The sequence below is a fragment of the Callithrix jacchus genome, chromosome 3, assembly GCF_049354715.1.
Source record: "Callithrix jacchus isolate 240 chromosome 3, calJac240_pri, whole genome shotgun sequence".
In the NCBI taxonomy this organism is placed as follows: Eukaryota; Metazoa; Chordata; class Mammalia; order Primates; family Cebidae; genus Callithrix; species Callithrix jacchus.
Genome location: NC_133504.1, coordinates 82,726,360 through 82,745,548, shown reverse-complemented (window position 1 = coordinate 82,745,548; position 19,189 = coordinate 82,726,360). Strand labels below are relative to the sequence as shown.

General features: G+C 36.0%; 1 long non-coding RNA gene across 1 annotated transcript in view; it reads left to right on the top strand.

The window, feature by feature from the left end:
- Window positions 1-17,756, top strand: part of LOC118152071 (uncharacterized) — a 35,976-nt gene extending 18,220 nt beyond the window's left edge. Inside the window, exons 4-6 of the long non-coding RNA XR_004740419.3 lie at window positions 13,061-13,141; window positions 14,658-14,815; window positions 17,418-17,756. This is a non-coding gene — a long non-coding RNA (uncharacterized LOC118152071). The remainder of the gene's footprint in view (window positions 1-13,060; window positions 13,142-14,657; window positions 14,816-17,417) is intronic.
- Window positions 17,757-19,189: the final 1,433 nt, after the last annotated feature.

The following is a 19,189-nucleotide window of genomic DNA, read 5'->3' as shown; positions in this document are numbered from 1 at the left end:
CATGGCAAAATCTCGTTTCTACCAAAAAAAACAAATAATAATGATAGTAATACAAAAATTAGCCAGGCATGATAGAGCATGCCTCTGGTCCCAGCTACTTGGGATGCTGAGGTGGGAAGATTTCTTGAGCCCAGGAAGTTGAGTCTGCAGTGAGCTGTGATGTGATTGTGCCACTGCACTCCAACCTGAGTGAAAGAGGAAGACCCTGCCTCAAAAAAAAAAAAAAAAAAAAAAAAGAAAAGAAATGATACAGCTTCCATAAGTGGAGGTACACCAGGGCTCTTGTCTTAGGCTGACTTGCATAAAATGACATGGACACACGTGGAGTGGTTTTAAGGAGTGGAGAGTTTAATAGGCAAGAAAGAAGGAAGAAGCTCCCCTGTACAGAGACAGAGGGAGGGGGTTCTCCAAAACTGAGAGAGGAAACCCCGAGTGCAGCAAATACTAGCATTACATGAGGAAGCTGGAGGAGGAGGTGTCTGATACGCACAGGGCTTAGGGGATTGGTCTGACCAAGCATGTCATTCATGTAGCCCTCGAAAAAACTGGCCCTCCCACCCTAGCCTTTTAATATGCAAATGAATGTCACCATAATGGTCTACACACATGGGGATATGTGGGGGAGGGCATGTTGCCAGGCACATGTGGGGTCAAGGGCAAGAGGACAACAGTGAGAATCCCTATGTCTGGGTGGAATCAGCTTCTAATGGCCGGCATTTGCATATCAAATGTTGCCTAACCAGCTCTAAGAGCCAGGTTTTCCTGCTAGAGACATTTCTGGAGCTGCTTTAAAAGAGACAAAAATTTTCCAAGACCCTCCTTTTCTTCTCTTCCCGCCTAAAATAATTTCTTAATGTTAAGCACGCTCTGAATGAAGAGACCACCTAAACAGGCTTTCTGTGAGCAACAAGGCTGTTTATTCACCGGGTATAAGTGGGCTGAGTTTAAAAAGAGAGTCAGCAGAGGGCAGTGGGAAAGAAGTTGGTTTTATAGGTTTGGGGTGGACAGTGGAAAGTTACAATTCAGGGTAATTTTTGCAAACTGGAGAGGGTGTTGCCAGTGCAGGGGGAGGGTGTTGTGGGGAAGGGTGTCACAAGGTCCAAGGTCCAGTGTCACAAGGTTGGCTTATTAGTTAAGCCAGACAATGGTGGAATGTCATATGTTGATCAAACATTGCAGGAGCTAGGTATTCTTTTATTGGGGTGGGTGGGGGGTGGGGCCGTCACAAGGTTGACTAAGACTTTTTGGCTTGGGGAGTCCATCGGGAGGTGTGGATCACAGGGGTCACCATGTCATAGTCCATGGTGCAGTCAGTTCAAAGAAACTTGCAATTAATAACTTCTATGAAGTTGCACTTAATAACTTCCTTCTATGAAGGAAGGGAGGGAGGGAGGGAGGGAAGCAGAGGAAGGGAGGGGAGGGGAAGGAAGGGAATAAATTTAGGCCACAATCTGTCTTATCTGAATATTAAAAGCTGGAAATCTTTTTATAAAGTTTTGAAGGAATAACAATTTTGAGAGACCTGTATATTTTACTTCTTCGTTTTTAAGAACTGGAAGAGAGAATATTGATAATTGTTTTATTGAGTGAATAAAAGAGTAACAATTAGCTAGTTGACCATCATGTATGAAGGCAAATTACATTAATAAAAATTTAATATATATCCATGCACACCCATCAGACAACAAAAGAAATCTCTTAACATTGTATTGATGATAAAGAGATGTATTGTAATTAAAATTTTGAGCACTGAAAAGTCATAGTATCAAGTAGACCAGTAGTTCAGTCAATGACAAAAGGGGCTGAATAGACCCACAGCTACAGGTTGCCACACTAGAGAACCCAGAAGTCAGTTCAGAGGTTGCTTCCCAAAGATGCTTCTGGATAAAACTTCAAAGAAAATCAAATTGTCATAACTTTTTTTTACTCATTACCTGAATTAGCTGCAATTATCACACACACATGTGCACAGACACACAAATTTCTCCTGAATTGACCCTGAGTTTAAAAAGTCAGTTTTACTATTACTAGATAAATATCCCATTCCTCATTCCAACAGAAAGGGAATGAAAACACACTAAAATATGGTTATCTGAGATCCAAAAGTTTGAGGTCAATTATCTGTATATTTTATTTTCTGTGTTTTCTAGTCTTCATCAGGTATTTATATTGAATAATTATTTGTTTTCAGAAAAGAAATATAAAATTATTATCTGTAGTGGTAATTCAAGATTTTGTCCCTAGTGACTAAACATCTTTGAAATATGTATATCAAAACAGGAACCCAGTTTTTTATTCTATTGATAGTTTCCATTTAGAGTCCAGTAAAATATTGAGGAAGCAAGACATCTTTGTACATGTTATGCTGGCTTTGGGGAGCTTTCTAGGCATACAAGTGCTTTTAAACTCTGTGTTTGCTTTTAAACTCTTAATTGTATCCTTCTAACCAAATCGACAATTTGAATTAGATCTTGATCCTGCCTCTGATCTCCTGATTCCCTGCTTCCTTCCTTTCAAGTCTGAAAAAAACCATCACTGACTATCACAATACAGGGCATTTTCTAGAGTCTTACTTGATTCAGCATATTTACCTGAGAGTGAACAAATGAAGCATGAAGATTTATATGGAACTGTCTAACTCAAGCACATGTTATTATATCATTAATAAGAAGAATTAAATCATTGGCTCTGCTGTTTTCAGGCTTCAAAGTCAATTTGCTTTTATTGTAACTAATTGGCAAAAGAGAGGAGTCAAATGATCAGTTCACAACAGGAGACTCCATGCCATTTGCTACACAATCAGTCCACTGTGTTCTGTCAATAAGGATGGACCGAAAGAGGTCACCTTCAAATTTATTGTTGTAATAAAATTTATTGACCTGTGATCAGTGAAAATGAGATTATTGCAGCCCTTTCTTTTGTGAAATATAACTTTCCAAATATTATAGGAGCTACAAAGTAAAATAAATATTTTTGTGTAGGGTAAAGTATATTCTTCTGACCTACCATGTTGGGTTTCAGAGTCCTTTTGGCTATATGTAATAATAGAATGAAAGAGAGGGCTTGAGAATATCATTATAACTGAGTGGTTACTACAGAAGGCAAGAAATGATTCCTTACCTAGTAAAAATAACTAGCTACCTAGAATTTGCATGCAGGCAATTGAGTTATCTACAAATTTGGTATGCCCAGGGAAGTTAAACTAATACAATCAACACCTCATAAAGATGTCTGGATGTTTTGGGGAATAATGTCGCAGACAAATAATAATGTAGCTAGTAGAGAAAATCATTTCGGAAATGGTCTGTCAATCTTAATGCAAGTTCTGAACAATGTAGAGTGCACCGCCGTACTCCATTGTTGTCTCTTACTACACTTTGTTTCACCCTGCTGAGGCGGTAGTTGGGAGTAAGACCTGAACCTGGATGCTGCTCTAGTCAAGCCACCTCAAAATTATCAAGATTCTGTTGAGTCAGATTCAGAACTGAGTGAAAATGGGCCCTTAAAGAACCATATTTCAGTCTCAAATAGTATAAATCAGTGCTGTGTCCTAACAACCTATCGAAGATCTTTAGTAACTTGATATGACCATTTTTAGCTGTATATATATTATCCTGGTATGAAAATGAGAAAAAGTATCATTTGCTTTGGTTGATAATATGGTTTATCTATTTCTTCAATATATATTGAGTGCATATTATATATTCTATACTGATATCAACTAAGGTAAATCAGTCAAAACAAAACAAAAGCAAAAACAAATGCAAAAGCCAAGACCTTGATCTTAAGAAGAATGCATTATAAACTTGTTACTTAGTAGGCATACTTTAATATGTCATTAGAGTCACATATAAAAGATTTAAATAGATTTTTAATTTTGTTACTCAGCAATTTTGTTGAATGTTCTTATCTATAGTAATTTTCCCATATATTATTTTAGGTTTCTATGTAGAAAATCATAACAATTGCAAATAATTGCAATTTTATTTATTTATATCCCATCCATATTTATTTTACCACTATTTTTCATTTCATTTTACCATAATTTATAAAAATTGTTATAAATTCCTTTGGGATCAATTTGATTTCTTCGTTTGTTTTTATTTCTGACATTTTAAGTAAAGTATGATATACATACAAAAATGCACAAAACTACATATGTAACTCAATAAATTACCACAAAGAGATAGCCATCACTCTGATCAAAAAGCAGAATACTGCAAGAACACTTAAAACCTCCATTAAACCATTTCCAGTTACCACCTCTACCTTCCCCATGAAAGGTAACTAATACATGGACTTTGAACACCATAGTTTTGTTTTCTTGTTTTTGGATATTTTTAAAGTCATATAGCATGTTTTCTTTTGTATTCAGCTTTTTTCTTTTCTATCTAGCTCTTTTACTTCATAGTATATCCATGAGATCCATCTTTTTTAAATCTTAAATTCTGTTACCCTCATATGAATATAGCATGATTAATTTATTTTATTTTATTTTATTTTTGAGACGGAGTTTCGTTCTTGTTACCCAGGCTGGAGTGTAATGGTGCGATCTCGGCTCACCGCAACCTCAGCCTCCTGGGTTCAGGCAATTCTCCTGACTCAGCCTCCCGGGTAGCTGGGATTACTACAGTCGTGCGCCACCACGCCCAGCTAATTTTTTGTATTTTTAGTAATGACGGGGTTTCACCATGGTGACCAGGATGGTCCCGATCTCTTGACCTCGTGATCCACCCGTCTCGGCCTCCCAAAGTGCTGGGATTACAGGCTTGAGCCACCGCGCCCGGCTAGAATGATTTATTTTTATATTTTTCCATTGATAGAGTTTTGGATTGTTTCCAGTTTTTGTTTTTGTTTTTGTTTTTGTTTTTGTTTTTTGAGACGGAGTTTCGCTCTTGTTACCCAGGCTGGAGTGCAATGGCGCAATCTCGGCTCACGGCAACCTCCGCCCCCTGGGTTCAGGCAATTCTCCTGCCTCAGCCTCCTGAGTAGCTGGGATTACAGGCACACGCCACCATGCCCAGCTAATTTTTGGTAATTTTTAGTAGAGATGGGGTTTCACCATGTTGACCAGGATGGTCTCGATCTGCTGACCTCGTGATCCACCCGCCTCGGCCTCCCAAAGTGCTGGGATTACAGGCTTGAGCCACCGCGCCCGGCCTGTTTCCAGTTTTTCTTTATACAACAAGGACTGATATATAAATTCTATATATGTTATTTGGTATATATATACATGTATATATTTTTAATATATACCTGTAGGTGGAATAGTGGGTTTATAGAATAAGCATGCAGCCTTAATAGAAACTGATACTCAGTTTTCCCAAGTGGCTGTATACTTTAGTTGCACAAACCAAAGTGTATTTACAATACCACCAACAGTGTATAAACATTCCTGTTTCTTAATATCCATGCCAGCATTAGGTATCATTAGTCTTTTAATTGTAGCCAGTTTGGTGAGTGTTTAATCATATCTAATTGTGTTGTTTTTTAAATTCTCCTGAGTACTGAAAAGGTTAATGAACTTTTAATATTATTATTTATTATTTTGATATTTTAATGCTTTATGTTTTTCCCCTTCACATTTAGATCTACAATATACCTGCAACAGACTCCTATATATGGTGTGAAGTAGAAGGAAAAATCAAATTATTTCAGCACCACTTTCTTCAGTGCTGCCTTTGATATAAATGAAATGTGTGGCTGTAATTCGGTTACTTCTAGACTTTCAATTAACTTCCAGTGTTCTTCTGTTTGTTCTTGTACCAGCATTCTGTTGTATAATTATATACCTTTACAAAAAACAGTTGTATTAATTAGAGTAAGTTATTTAACCATGTTCTGTTAGAAGATTTTTATTATTAGAATTTTTAACTTTAATAAAAAGTTTATAATCATATGCCAATTTTTTAAAACTTATTGGAATTTTTAAGATTGCATTAAATTTCCAGGTTTATTTAGAGAGAATTGCTGACTTCAAATTATGCATCTTCCAGACTATGAACAGAGTGTATACTTAAATTAATTTAAAAATAATTTGGCCAGGCACTGTGTCTGACACCTGTAATCCCAGCACATTCGGAGGCTGAGACAGACAAATCACCAGGTCAAGAGTTTGAGACCAACCTGACAAACATGGTGAAACCCTGTCTCTACTAAAAACACAAAAATTAGCTGTGCATGGTTGCACATATCTGTAATCCCAGCTACACAGGAGGCTGAGGCAGGAAAATCACTTGAACCTGGGAGGCGGAGTTTGCAGTGAGCCAAGATCACACACTGCACTCCAGCCTGGGGGCAATAAAGTGATACTCTCTCAAAAAAAAAAAGTTTCTGAAGAACATTTTATTATTTTAGAATTATTTACACAAACATTGTTTTCAATTTGTTCTTAGGTATCTAATTTTTTAAATAATATTGTTAATTTTAAAAATCATTTTCTGTTTTTGAAATGTAGAAAACTGATTTTTAACATACCCATTGACATTGTTGTCTAGCAATCTTGCCAAACTGCTTATTAATTTAACAATTTATATGTGCATAATTGTAAATGTTCTAACCTTTTAATCATAGTGTTTGCAAATAATGATGATTTTATTTATTTATTCCCACCTTTTAATTTTTGAAAGAAAACTGTTATTTTCTCATTGTGTTTTTGTAATCTCCAGCAGATGTTGAATAGCAGGGTGTTACTGGCAATTTTCATCTCTGCAAACATTGTTTCCGTCTATTCTCTCTGCTCCTTATGGAACTTCAGTTATGCATATGTTAGAATTCTCAATGCATTCCATATTTATCTTATCTTCTTTTCTCTATTTCCCAAATTTTGAAGCTCTCTGCTTCATTTTCAGTGTTTTGTTTAAACTATACAATAATGGCCTCGACTTTCTTTTCAGTTGTATCTAATCTACTATTAACCCAACCACTGAGTTCTTGATTTTAGCTATTGTAGTTTTGGGATTTAGATTTTTTGTTTAGCTGTTTCTTATATATTTCTAACTCTTTGCCAAAATTGTCTACTTTATAGTATGTATCTGTGAACATATTAATCATACCTATTATAAAGTATTTATATGCTAACTGTATTATCTGAATTCTCTATGGGGTTTTTTTTCCTGTTGTTTGATGTACATATTTATTTGGGATACACTTTTGCCTTCTGCCTTATTATATATTTAATGCCAGATATGAAAAATTATAGAAATATTATGAGTTGTAAGATGCTGTTCACTGCCTTCAGAAATGATTTATAGTGTTTTTGTTTTTTTTATAAAGAAGGTAGACTCAATCTCAGACCACTTTAATCCAGTTCTGGAACTGAAATGATTAGAAGCTGAATTTAATGAAAGGGAATATTTTATTTTTGCTTTACCCTTATTCCTGGGGCTTAACTTGACCAAAAATTGTGAATTTATCAGCACCATTTTTCCATTGTCAGACTCTAAATGTCAGTTTTTGTCCCCTTGTTCTACTGAGACTTCTTTGTTCATCTTCTTGTACTATCAGTTTTCTCTTCCTTAATCTGCATATACCCCTAGGGGAAAACTGGCTTCACTGCCAGGCTCACCTTTCTCCATTTTCTTCTTTTTCCTTATAGATATTATTTCCACATTTCAAAATTCCATCCCCCCCCCTTTCTTTTAGCTCTCTAATGTTTCCAAAAATATGTTTGTTGTGTTAAACTATGTTTTCTAGTTATTCTTAGTTCAAATGGGAAGCTTGATTAACAAATCTGCCTCTGCTGAAATTTCTTCCCTTTATTTATTATTTTATCTCTAGCTACAAACAAAATTTACTGGAAAGAGGCTTTCAGCAAATTGGAACATCTAAACATGTATGAAGCATTTATCACATACCATACCATTAGTATACAGTTTAATTGCCCCAAAATTCTATGAAATCATTACTATTAATCTCGTTTTACAGACTAAAAACAAAACAACAGCAACAAAGCGGTGGATAGAAGATTCCACTTTATGAGTGGTTTTCACATATTAATGTGCACAAATCAACAAATCGCATGAGGTTATTGTTAAACGCAGACTCTCATTCAGGTGATCTGTGGTATGGCCTGAAATACTGTATTATTAGTGAGCTACCAGGTCAGGCTAATGTTGTAATCCCATAGATCACAGAATGAGTAGCAAGGCACATCATACTACCAACACAGTTTTTCATCTTTGCCCATAAGGCCTAAAATCAGTCTCCTCCTCTTCCAACAAGCTTATCTTATTCCTTTCCAATTCTCATACTTTCTCCTTCATGCTTTAAAAAAAATTTCCCATTCCATGAATTTACTTCCAATAATATTTTAACTAGGCTCCCTTATTCCTCATTTCAAACTATAATCTTGAACTCATCTATATCCTACTCCTGTAGGAATTCACTCATGGTGGTGGCAAAAATATTAAGGGAAAAATATTACAGAAAGTTATAGAAGATAGTCTCATTTTGGAAGGCTTAAAGATTTTTTTCTATAGTTCTTGGCTGAAAGCAGCCAGGGTCTTTTTGCAAGAGTTAGAGAGATTAAAACACAAAAACAAAGGAATATGTGTAGTTTATCTAGCTAGCTTGTTTACTCACATAGTCTTAAAACTAAACTTTGAGCCAGATGGCCCTCTTGGGAGGTGGTTGACCAAGGATATTACCCACTAATAGTGTTTGCTTTAGACATTAGAACCTGTCCTTTAATCTTTCACTTTACTGGTGTTAACTCAAGCCTTTGTCAATTAAACTTTACTAAATAAATGTGAGTCTCACTGGGTAGTGGGAGCTGGCAGTCACAACTGTTTACAGCACTCTCCAAGGTGCCTGTAAGTGGCCACAGTCAGTTGAACAGGCAAAGCATAATATCTGTGTGTCAGTGTACTTTATTCATCTGTCGCTAAGTCAAGGTCTGCAAGACAAACCCTCAGAGGTAGTGATCCTGACAGTGGCACTCAATGTAAAGTCATTCCAACATACTCCCACATCTGACTTTCTATTATTTATACTCTATGGCAGCCATAAGTCTAGATTAGTCAACAGCTTTGGAGGTTCATACTTCCCAGGTTTTATTTTTTTCAACATCTGCCTTTCCCTTCATTATTGATTATTTGCTAGGAAATGAGGGTTGTGTGTTAGCATACAAAACAAAAAAATAACAAAAAAGCCAATAGTCTTTCTGATTACAGAGATCAAGTTGAAAAAAATATGAATACTATTTCTCAAAATGAAATTTAAAACTTCTGTGCCATACTAAGATAGGTTATTGGAAATAAGAAACAAAGTGATGTTACAATTGATTAAAACAATGTGAAATAAATAAATCTAATTAACTTATTAATCACTTCAACTACTTATTATAATTTTTTGTGGTGAGGAGATTTGAAATTTACTCTCAGCAATTTTGAAATAGGTAATACACTATAATTAATTATATTCACCACACTGTGCAATAGAGTTTCAACAAAACCTTGCTCCTTTTGTCTACCTGAGACTTTGTACCCTTTGACTATCACCCATGCATTTCCCAGCCTCTAAAATCACCATTCTACTCTCTGCTTCTATAAGTTCACTTTAGATTCCACTATAAGAGGAAATATGTGGTATCTGTCTTCCTGTGCCTGGCTTTTTCACTTAGCATAATGTTCTCAAATTCTATTCATTTTGTCTCAGATAACAGAGTTTTCTTTTTGTGAGGTTGAATAGTGTTTCATTGTGTCTATATACAATATTTTCTTTATTAATTCATTCAGGGATCAATACCTGTGTACATTCCATATTTTGGCTATTGTAAATAATGCTGCAATAAATGTAGAAGTGGAGACATCTCTTTGACAAACCAATTTCAAATTGTCTGGGTAAATACCCAGAAGTGAGAGTGTTGGATCATGTAATAATTATATTTTTAGCAACTTAGATAATTTTACATAACGGTTGTACTTTTACATTCCCACCAACAGTGTAAAAGGGTTCCCTATTCTCCGGATCTATTCCAACACTTGTTACCTTTCACTTTTTTGATATAAGCCATTCTGAAAGTTGAGAGGTGAAATTTAATTGTGTTTCTAACTTGCATTACCCTAATTATTAGCAATATTGAACATTCTTTGTCATATAACTGCTGGCCATTTGTATGTCTTCTTTTGAGAAATGCCTATATGGGTCCTTTGCCTGTTTTTTAATTGGGTTGCTTTGTTGAAATTAAGTTTTTTGAGTTCCATATATACTTTGAACATTAACCCCTTAAGAGATGTATGGCTTGTAAATATTTCCTCCTAAATCATAAGTATATCTTCACACTCTTCATTCTTTCCTTTGCTGTGAAGACGCTTTTTAGTTTGATATTATCCCATTTGTCTTTTTTGGGTTTTGTTGCCTGAACTGTTGGGATCAAATCCAAAAAATCATTATCCAGCACAGTGTTGTGTAGTTTTACCCTTGTGTTTTTCTCCTAGTAGTTTTACAGTTTCCAGTCTTATATTTAAGTATCTAATCTATTTTGAGTTTATTTTAGTATTTGGTATGTAATAAAGTATCAATTTCATTCTTCTGTATATAGATATCCAGTTTCCCCAGCATCCTTTCAATAAAGGATGCTTAGTTGAGGACTACCTCCCTGTCTGGAAACAGCCATGGGGTAGGTTTTTTGCTGAGGGGAGCTGCTGTTTGACCTCCTGGATCAAGCAGGTTTAGTCCCTACATATTTCTGAATTGCATGGAATTGAGTGTCTCCCTGTCTTGGCTATATCATTGGGGTGGGCTCTGAAGGTAGGTATGGAAACTAGTTGTCTAGGAAATCAAGACAAGTTGAACCTCCCACTGTGCTTCTGAAGACAACCAGCTCAGCTTTGCAGATGTTCTATGCAGTTGACTGGTATATCTTTTTGGGTACCACAGCTTGCAGGGACATGGAGGTACCACCAAAATCTGCACACTGGTCGCTGAGAGCTCTGTCTTCTTTCTTCATTTTTACTGGATCCTAGGTAGTCTAGCTGTGCTATTACTCACAGTGTTCCCCCTGAGGCAAGACCAGAGTGGGCTTCCTGGGAAGATCTCGGAATGCTAGAGAAGCTGGATGACCACCTCCGGTTTGCTATTTCCTCTGGAGAAATTGTGGACCCTGGGGAATCCTCTCTGTGTGTCACTGTTCCAACTTGCAGGGTGTGGGGCCGGGGTAGCACGGTTGAAGTGTCACTATTCTTATCCTAATAATTTGTTTTTTATTTAGTTCTTCAGGCCACGTGGGTGTCTCCAGCTTGTTTTCAAATATTGGGATTTTAAAAATGATATTCCGGTCTGTGGACAGTTGCTAGTTTAACTTTCTAGGGTGGTGGGGTGGAGAATGAGACTTCCTATTCCACCATCTTGCTAATGTCACTCAAGCATGATTTCTTAGTCTTTCTGTGACCTCCTCTCCCTAACAAAACACATTCTAAAAGAATGGTAAATACCTTATCAGAATAAACAAAAAGGAAGACAATTATGTCAGAGTGGAAAAAATAACTTAATCAGATTTCACAGCAAATGGTTTCAACTTGTACCTAACTTCTTTATTTAGCCTTTTAAACAATGTCAAGCTCACTCTCCTAAGGAAAAGTGAGATTGTGTTTTTATCATTTAATATTAAGAATGCCCATCATTTTGTTTTGTGTAAATTTTAGCTTGAATGTTGATTAAATCTTTAGGTGGTTGTTAAATTTTGTGTTAATTTGCAGGATTTCATTATTTTCAAGACTTCTTAAATTTATGTTGTGATTTCTGAATCAAAATAACAGCTGGTCTGAAAAACTTCAAGGATACTCAGCAATAGTTTCTATCAAGAAACAAAATCTTTACTAGTAAAATTTTCAGCCAACTCAGTTAAAAATACCAGGTGGCACTATTGAAAATATGCGTGTGGAGAAATTGAGAGGTAAATATATTAAGGATTTGGAGTAAAAAGTTTTAACCTTTACTTAAATCTGTATTTTTATGTAATCTTTTTCTATTAAAAAATCTGGATCTCAATATGCTATCACCTTCTAACAAGTTATATACTAGCAGCAAGTTTAATTTTTTTTACTTTAGAATATAATTGATATAAAAGTTTAATTTTGTTTATATTTTCTCAATTAATATTATTAGTGTCTGTATAGCTAAAAACAATTGAATAATTGAATATTTTAGTGGCCTTACCTTGATTAGGTTGAAAAAGTAATGGTGTGGTGGGGTATTATAAAGAAAGTAATTTCACAGCCAGCTAGCCAAACATTAAATATCTAGAGACTGATTCCAATTTCTGATTCTAATCTTTCATTAACTTTTGTGGCATTATGAATGACATTACAATTTTTCTTGTACACTGGATTTCTTATTCTTTAGACAGTTCTCAAAAGTAGATGCTACTGGCTACTTTGAACATAAAAAGGATTTAGAGTAGTCATGGTCTCCTCTGGGTATAGCCCATAATAACAAGTGATTCCTTTTACTAATTAGTTGGAAAATGAAGATGTAGCTACATCTTGATGGGGCAAAAAAAGACAAAAAGTATGTACACACACACACTTTTATATACACAGCTTTATATTTTATTGCTCTATAATTTGTCCATTATTATGTATACACACATATGCATAATAATGAACAAATTATAAAATAATAAAACATAAAACTTATTCAGTTAACCAAAATAGAATAAGCAGAAATGGTTTCATAGCTATTTTTAAATTTATAAATTACTGCTGCTGTCCTGCCTTAGTTATCTTACCAGCCAAACCAGCTGTTTTTTTCATTTCATCCAAAGGGGATCAAGTGAGAATGTGGTATAGCAATAGTACTCCTATGAAAGGAAAAACGAGCCAAATAAGCTAGGTGAATGTGGGTGCTCAAAGGCCCAGTAATCAGGTGACCAGTGGCAGTGGTAGAAGTATCATTAAAACTGTAGGACATTCATGAGGAATGTATTCTATTAAAAGGGAAATCCCAGGAAATTGTATGTTGCTGAGTCCTTAAAAGAAGAAAATCAACTGTAGAAACACAAGTCTATCTCTTTCCCTTCTCTGTGCTTCTTTTCTTTCCTTTCTGCTTCTCTTCACAGAACATGAATGAAAACTGGATGGCAAGATACCAGGAAAAAATAGAATAAATGATCTGGACTAACTTGGAGAAAGAGGCCTTGGTAAGAACCAAGACTACCTGATTTTCATACCTCTCTTGAAAGCTCTCAAGTGTTTTCCATAGTGGAAGGGCTTTAATTTTACAAGTTAGCTAAATTGCCATGTTTATTTGGTTAGTGTCCCTCTTCTCTTTCTGAGTACCTCTCCTACTTCCCCTTTTGATTCCCTTTATATTCTCTTCTCTTCTCTTCCAGGTAGCCAAAGGTCAAAACCTGCTCACTCACAAGTTCTGACTTTTCCCTGATAAATTCCTTTTTTTTTTTCCAACCAACAAAATCCCAACTAAGTATCTGTATAGGGGTTATCAGCATGGCTGAACTAAAAAAATTCACTTTAGGGTATAAACATCTGTCCTTGTCATCCCAGAGGCACATGTGTTTCTACCCATCTCTTAGGTTTATTCTCACCCATCCAATTAAAAGAGACAAAATCAACATCAAAGCCAAATACTTTCACTGCCTGTCTTTCTTACTCTTGATAATGTTCTCTGGTTACAAATGATGCTAAAAGCTGTGAATTAATGAGGTGGGTGGTGGTGGTGGCAGGTGGATTTGTAAAATGAGTTGGTACAACAAACTGGAAAATTTAAAGCATTGAAATTTATGACAGGGTGGGTATACATGAGTAAGAGATTTTGCTCTGCCAAAGTTTAGCAATTGTAAGTCCTGTACTATAGCTCTGACCAAAAGATAAAGCCAAAATATTTACTTTGAATAGGAGATAAAGCCAAACAATATATCCTAAACATTGTCTTATTGAAATCAGAGACCTCTCCATATCAAAACAAATAACTACCCTATTATTCAAGGAACAAAAACAAAATAAAATTATCTTACACAAAGAAAGAAATAGCCAGGTCTTGGGAATCAGGATTTTATATGACATTGATAAGAAAAGTTAAAGAGAAAGGATTTTATAAATAATACATTTACATTTGATTTTTTCTCAACATATAAAAAATGAAGGAATTTTCAGGGCATTAAAAAAAGAAGCCCATTATTAATTCACTAATTCACTTTTTAATTCATTATGACACACAATACTTATGAATTCTTCTTATGCTATAGGTAGCATCTGATAGTTGGGTTAACCATGTGGCCCATCTTAGGCTACTGCCTCACTCTGAAGTGGAAATGGACATAAAATGAAAATATACAAAATAATAAAGAGACAAATTCTCTCTTATGCATGTTACAATATGTTGAAAGTTTAACAAATTTAAATAAATAGAGTATCAGTAAAAGGAAATTTGGTTATAAGTAACAGCATTATAGAGAAATAGCCAGAGTCAAACATTAGCCATTCACCTCCAAGAATTATCCAAAGAAAAGGAATCACTGTGACAAGCACTTGAACTGTCCAGTCTAGTGGCTGATATTTGTCTCTTGTGGGAAAAGATGTATGTTCTGATGCTTTTAGGTATTCATCTCAAATAACCAATATTCCTGTTGTGATTCTTCTTTCAACATGCAGAAATTCTCTGTTCATAATGTTACTTTTTCTATAATTTGCTTACAGGCCGAGAATGCACTGGTTGGAGGACTTGAAGTGTCCGAATCTTTTGGCATTTATACTTATACATTATTAAAAAGGGCATTTTAATTTCTTTATATTTGCCTCATCAGTCTTGTTGGAATCATTCAAACTCAAGTCCGCTTAAGTCTGAAACACCAAAGGTGACACTTTAAGACTGTTCTAGGGAGTATAACTGTCCCAACAGTTATAAAGAAATGTTTTTAAAATAAACGTTTTATGCTCAAATAAATGTGGAACTGAATTTAAATTCACATAATATCTACTCACAAGCTATAGGACCTACATCAAATAGTTAACCCTCACCTTTTTTTTTTTTTTGAGGTGATGTCTCACTCTGTCACCCAGACTGGAGTTCAGTGGCTGTTCTTGGCTCACTGTAACCTGCAACTCAAGCAGTCCTCCCACCTAGCCTCCTGAGTACCTACAAGCACAGGCACACACCACCATACCCAGCTAATTTTTTGTATTTTTTGAAGTGGTTAGATTTTGCTACGTTGCCCAGGCTGGTCCTGAACTCCTGAGCCCAAGTGATCCACCTGCCTCATCCTACCAAAATGTTGGGATTATGGGCATGAGCTACCATGCCTGGTCAACCCTTTCACAATCTGTAAAAATTCCCATTTTAATCATTGTATCTACATAAGAAAATTGTGAACTCTAAATGACAAAGGTAAAGTACTCAACCCTGTATAGCACTGAGTAAGGGCTCAGTAAATAGCAGCTAGTAGCTGCAGCAATAGTAGAACAAAATAGCCTTTAAATTACTGTATCTGTGTCATCATATCAGAAGTCATTAACATTCTTCTCATCATTAATGCAGCATTACATAAGATTTTGTTCATTTGTACTTAACGTCCTTTATGTAGATTGGAAACTAATGTTGAGCTAATTTCTGGGAAATTCTTTCAATGGCAGGTTTCTATTCATCATCCAAGACCTTCAGGCAATTAATAAGAGACATGAATGAGGATGAAAGTGATGGTGTAAAGCATGTTAATGAGTGAATAAAAGAAACATGACTCATTAAGAAAAGTACCATTGACTAAAATTTGTGATAAAACTAAATGACAGCGATAAAAGAAGCCTAGAGTCATATAATAATATTTATTAGGGAGACTGTACATTTAACTAGGGATAATAAAAGTAAAATATTAACAGAAAATATGGGCACAGATTATGGTTTCCAAATGTTAGAATTAGAAAAGCTAAAACATCCCATGCAAAACATTTATTTTGAATTAAAATGTTCTTTAATAACAAAGTAGTTTGCATTTCAAACAATTACTAATAAAGATTTCTGCATGAATAGGTCCTATAACTCATTATATAAATTGATAAATATAGTTACACAGTCAACTTTATTTTGCACTTTATTTGTTCACATCAATCAATATAAAGAAAATGTAACGTGTTAATGTTTTTTCAAACAGGGTTTTACTCTGGCATCCAAGTTGAAGTGCAGTAGCACAATTATAGCTTACTGCAGCCTCAACTTCCTGGGCTCAAATGATCCTCCCTTCTTAGCCCCCCGAGTAGCTAGGACTACAGACATGCACCACCATGCCCAGCTAATTAAATATATATATATATTTAATTTATATATAATTTTATACACACACACACACACACACATACATTATTTATATATAAAGGAATCTTGCCATGTTGCATAGGTTGGCCTCAAACCTCTGGACTCAAGCAATGCTCCTGTCTCAGCCTCCCAAAGTGCCAGGATTATGGTATGAGGCACCACACCCAGCCTAATATGTTAAATTATCCTGAATTTTAATTCTTATAACCAAAGTGTAAAACAATAAAAATGTAAATCTACTTTAAGCAAGCATTACAAAAAAACTAATATTTATGTCTATATCTTGATCTACATATAATACAAGCTAGTATGAAAGTTATCAAAATCACAATAGTAACAAATTACTAAAGAACATGAGCAGACAATAGTCACATGAAGAAATATAATTAGTAAACAGGAAAAAGCTTTTTAACCTTGTGATATCAAAAAAACAAGTAAAAATCAGATGTTAACTTAAAATAAGCGAAACTAATTTAAACTTCTAGAGTAGTAAAATTCCATTCTTGAAAGGTAAACTAAAAAGAATATTGGTTTTGATGTCTGACAAAAAATTTTGGATTTGAATCCTAAATATCTCAATAGCTATGTGATTTTAAATAAATTCTTGATATATTTGAGCCTCTTATTTTTTCCTTCGTATAAACCTGGGGATAACAGTATTTTCTTTTGGGGTTTTAAAGAGGTAAATCAAATAAGGATTATTTACATTTTTTCTCCATAATGATTACCAGTATCTGACAAATAATTGACACTTAATATTTGTTTTTGTTTTTGTTTTTGATAGGGAGTTTTGCTCTTGTTGGCCAGGCTGGAGTGCAGTGGTGTGATCTCAACTTACTGCACCCTTTATCTGGGTTTAAGTGATTCTCCTACCTCAGCCTCCTGAGTAGCTTGGATTACAGGTTCATGCCACCATGTCCCACTAATTTTTGTATTTTTAGTAGAGTTGGGGTTTCACTGTATTGGCCAGGATGGTCTCTATCTCCTGACCTTGTGATCTGCCCACCTCAGCCTCCCAAAGTGCTGGGATTACAAACATGAGTCACCTCACCTGGCCTGACACTTGATATTTGTTAAACTAATAAATGATTTTTTTATAGTGTAATGTGTTGTTTGTTTGTTTTGAGATAAGGTCTCACTCTGTCTTCCAGGCTGGCTCACTGCAGGCTCAACCTTCTTGTAAAGACTGATGTCTGTGGCCACACAAGTTCATATATTGAAACCTACTCAACAATTTGTTGGTATTAAGAGGTGAAGTCATTGAGTTGTGATCGGGTCAGAAGAGAAGAGCCCCAATGAATTGGATTATTGCCCTCCTGAAAGAGAACATAGTGAGCTGCCTTGCCCATTCTACCATTAGAGGGTGCAGAGAGAAGACACCATTTATGAACCAGGAATTGAACCTTTACCAGACACAAATTTGCTGGTACCATGATCTTGGACATTCTAGTCATCAGAACTGTGAGAAATAAATTACTGTTGTTTGCAAGTCTCCTGCTTTATTGTTCTTATACAATTGTTTAATATAGTTGCTGCCTTGGCATCAATTTATAGGCCTGATGTAAGTAATTTGAAATCTAGTTGTACCCCAACACCTTTGACGTAGTTAAAACTTACCCTTCCCATGTGGTTGTTTAGATATAGAGTCTTATTTCTCATCTCACTGATCCAAAACCCAACATATTCCACAGCTTCTGACAACGGTAAGATCTAATGGTCAATACCAGAGTCATGCAAATAAATTCTCCTAGATTATGTTTTCTTTAAACTAGCCAATCCATAACCCCATGGGAAAACCTAAGAAATAATGTAGACAGTTGAAGGATCCAAAATGACCAAATAGGAACAGCTCTGGAGTGCAGTTCCCAGCAAGAATAATGCATTTCCAAATGAGTTTTCACTGCCCGCAGACCAGGAGATTCACAGGCCAAAAAGCACCACAAGTTTCCAGCATGGCTGTTTCATCTGATGCTGTGGGTTTCCACATAGAAACTCATACAAATCTGGGTGGCCATTTCAGCTGGTGCCTGCAATGCCTGGGAGATAGAGCTGCCCATTCAACTGAAAGGAAGGGGGCTGAGAAAGGGAGCCAGGTGATCTGGCTCGGCTGATCCCACCCCCACAAATCAAGTAATCTGTAATGCTCTGGATTGAGAGTTTTTCAGCAAGCACAGGTGGATCCAAGATGGTCCAGCTCAGTGTGGGGATGGGCATCTGCCACTACCAAGGCAATCTGCCACTACTGAGGCAATCCACCAATACTGGGGCAGTTCTAACTGTACCTCTGTAAACAACACCACAGGGAAGTTTACACAGCAGCTGGGCAGAGCTTGTGGCAGCTCAGCAATGCCTCTGCCAGCAGACTGTGACTACCCTACCTCCTTGCTGGGTAGGGAATCTCTGAAAACAGGCAGAAGCACATCAGAAACTTATAAATAAAGCCCCACCTTCCTAGGACAGAGCACCTGGGAAAAGAGGCCATTATGAGTTCTGCTGCAGCAGACTTAACTGTACCTGCCCAGCAGCTCTCCTGGAACAACGCAGCTCCTAGCATAGCGCATAAGCTCCTAAAAGAAACAGACTGTCTCGTCAAGCAGCTCCCCAATGCCCATATATCCAAAGAGACACCTCATAATGGAAAACTCAGGCTGACATCTTGCAGGTACCCTTCTGGGATGAAGATAACAGAAGAAGAAACTGGCAGCAACTCTTAATGTTCTGCAGCCCCTGTGGGTGATCCCCAGACAAGCAGGGTCTGGAGTGGACCTCCAGCAGCCCTGCAGCAGACAAGCCTGATTGTTAGAAGGAAAACTAAGAAACAGAAAGAAATAGCTTGAACATCAACAAAAAGGACATCCACTCAGAGACCCCATCTGAAAGTCACCAACCACAAAGACCACAGTTAGATGAATCCATAAAGATG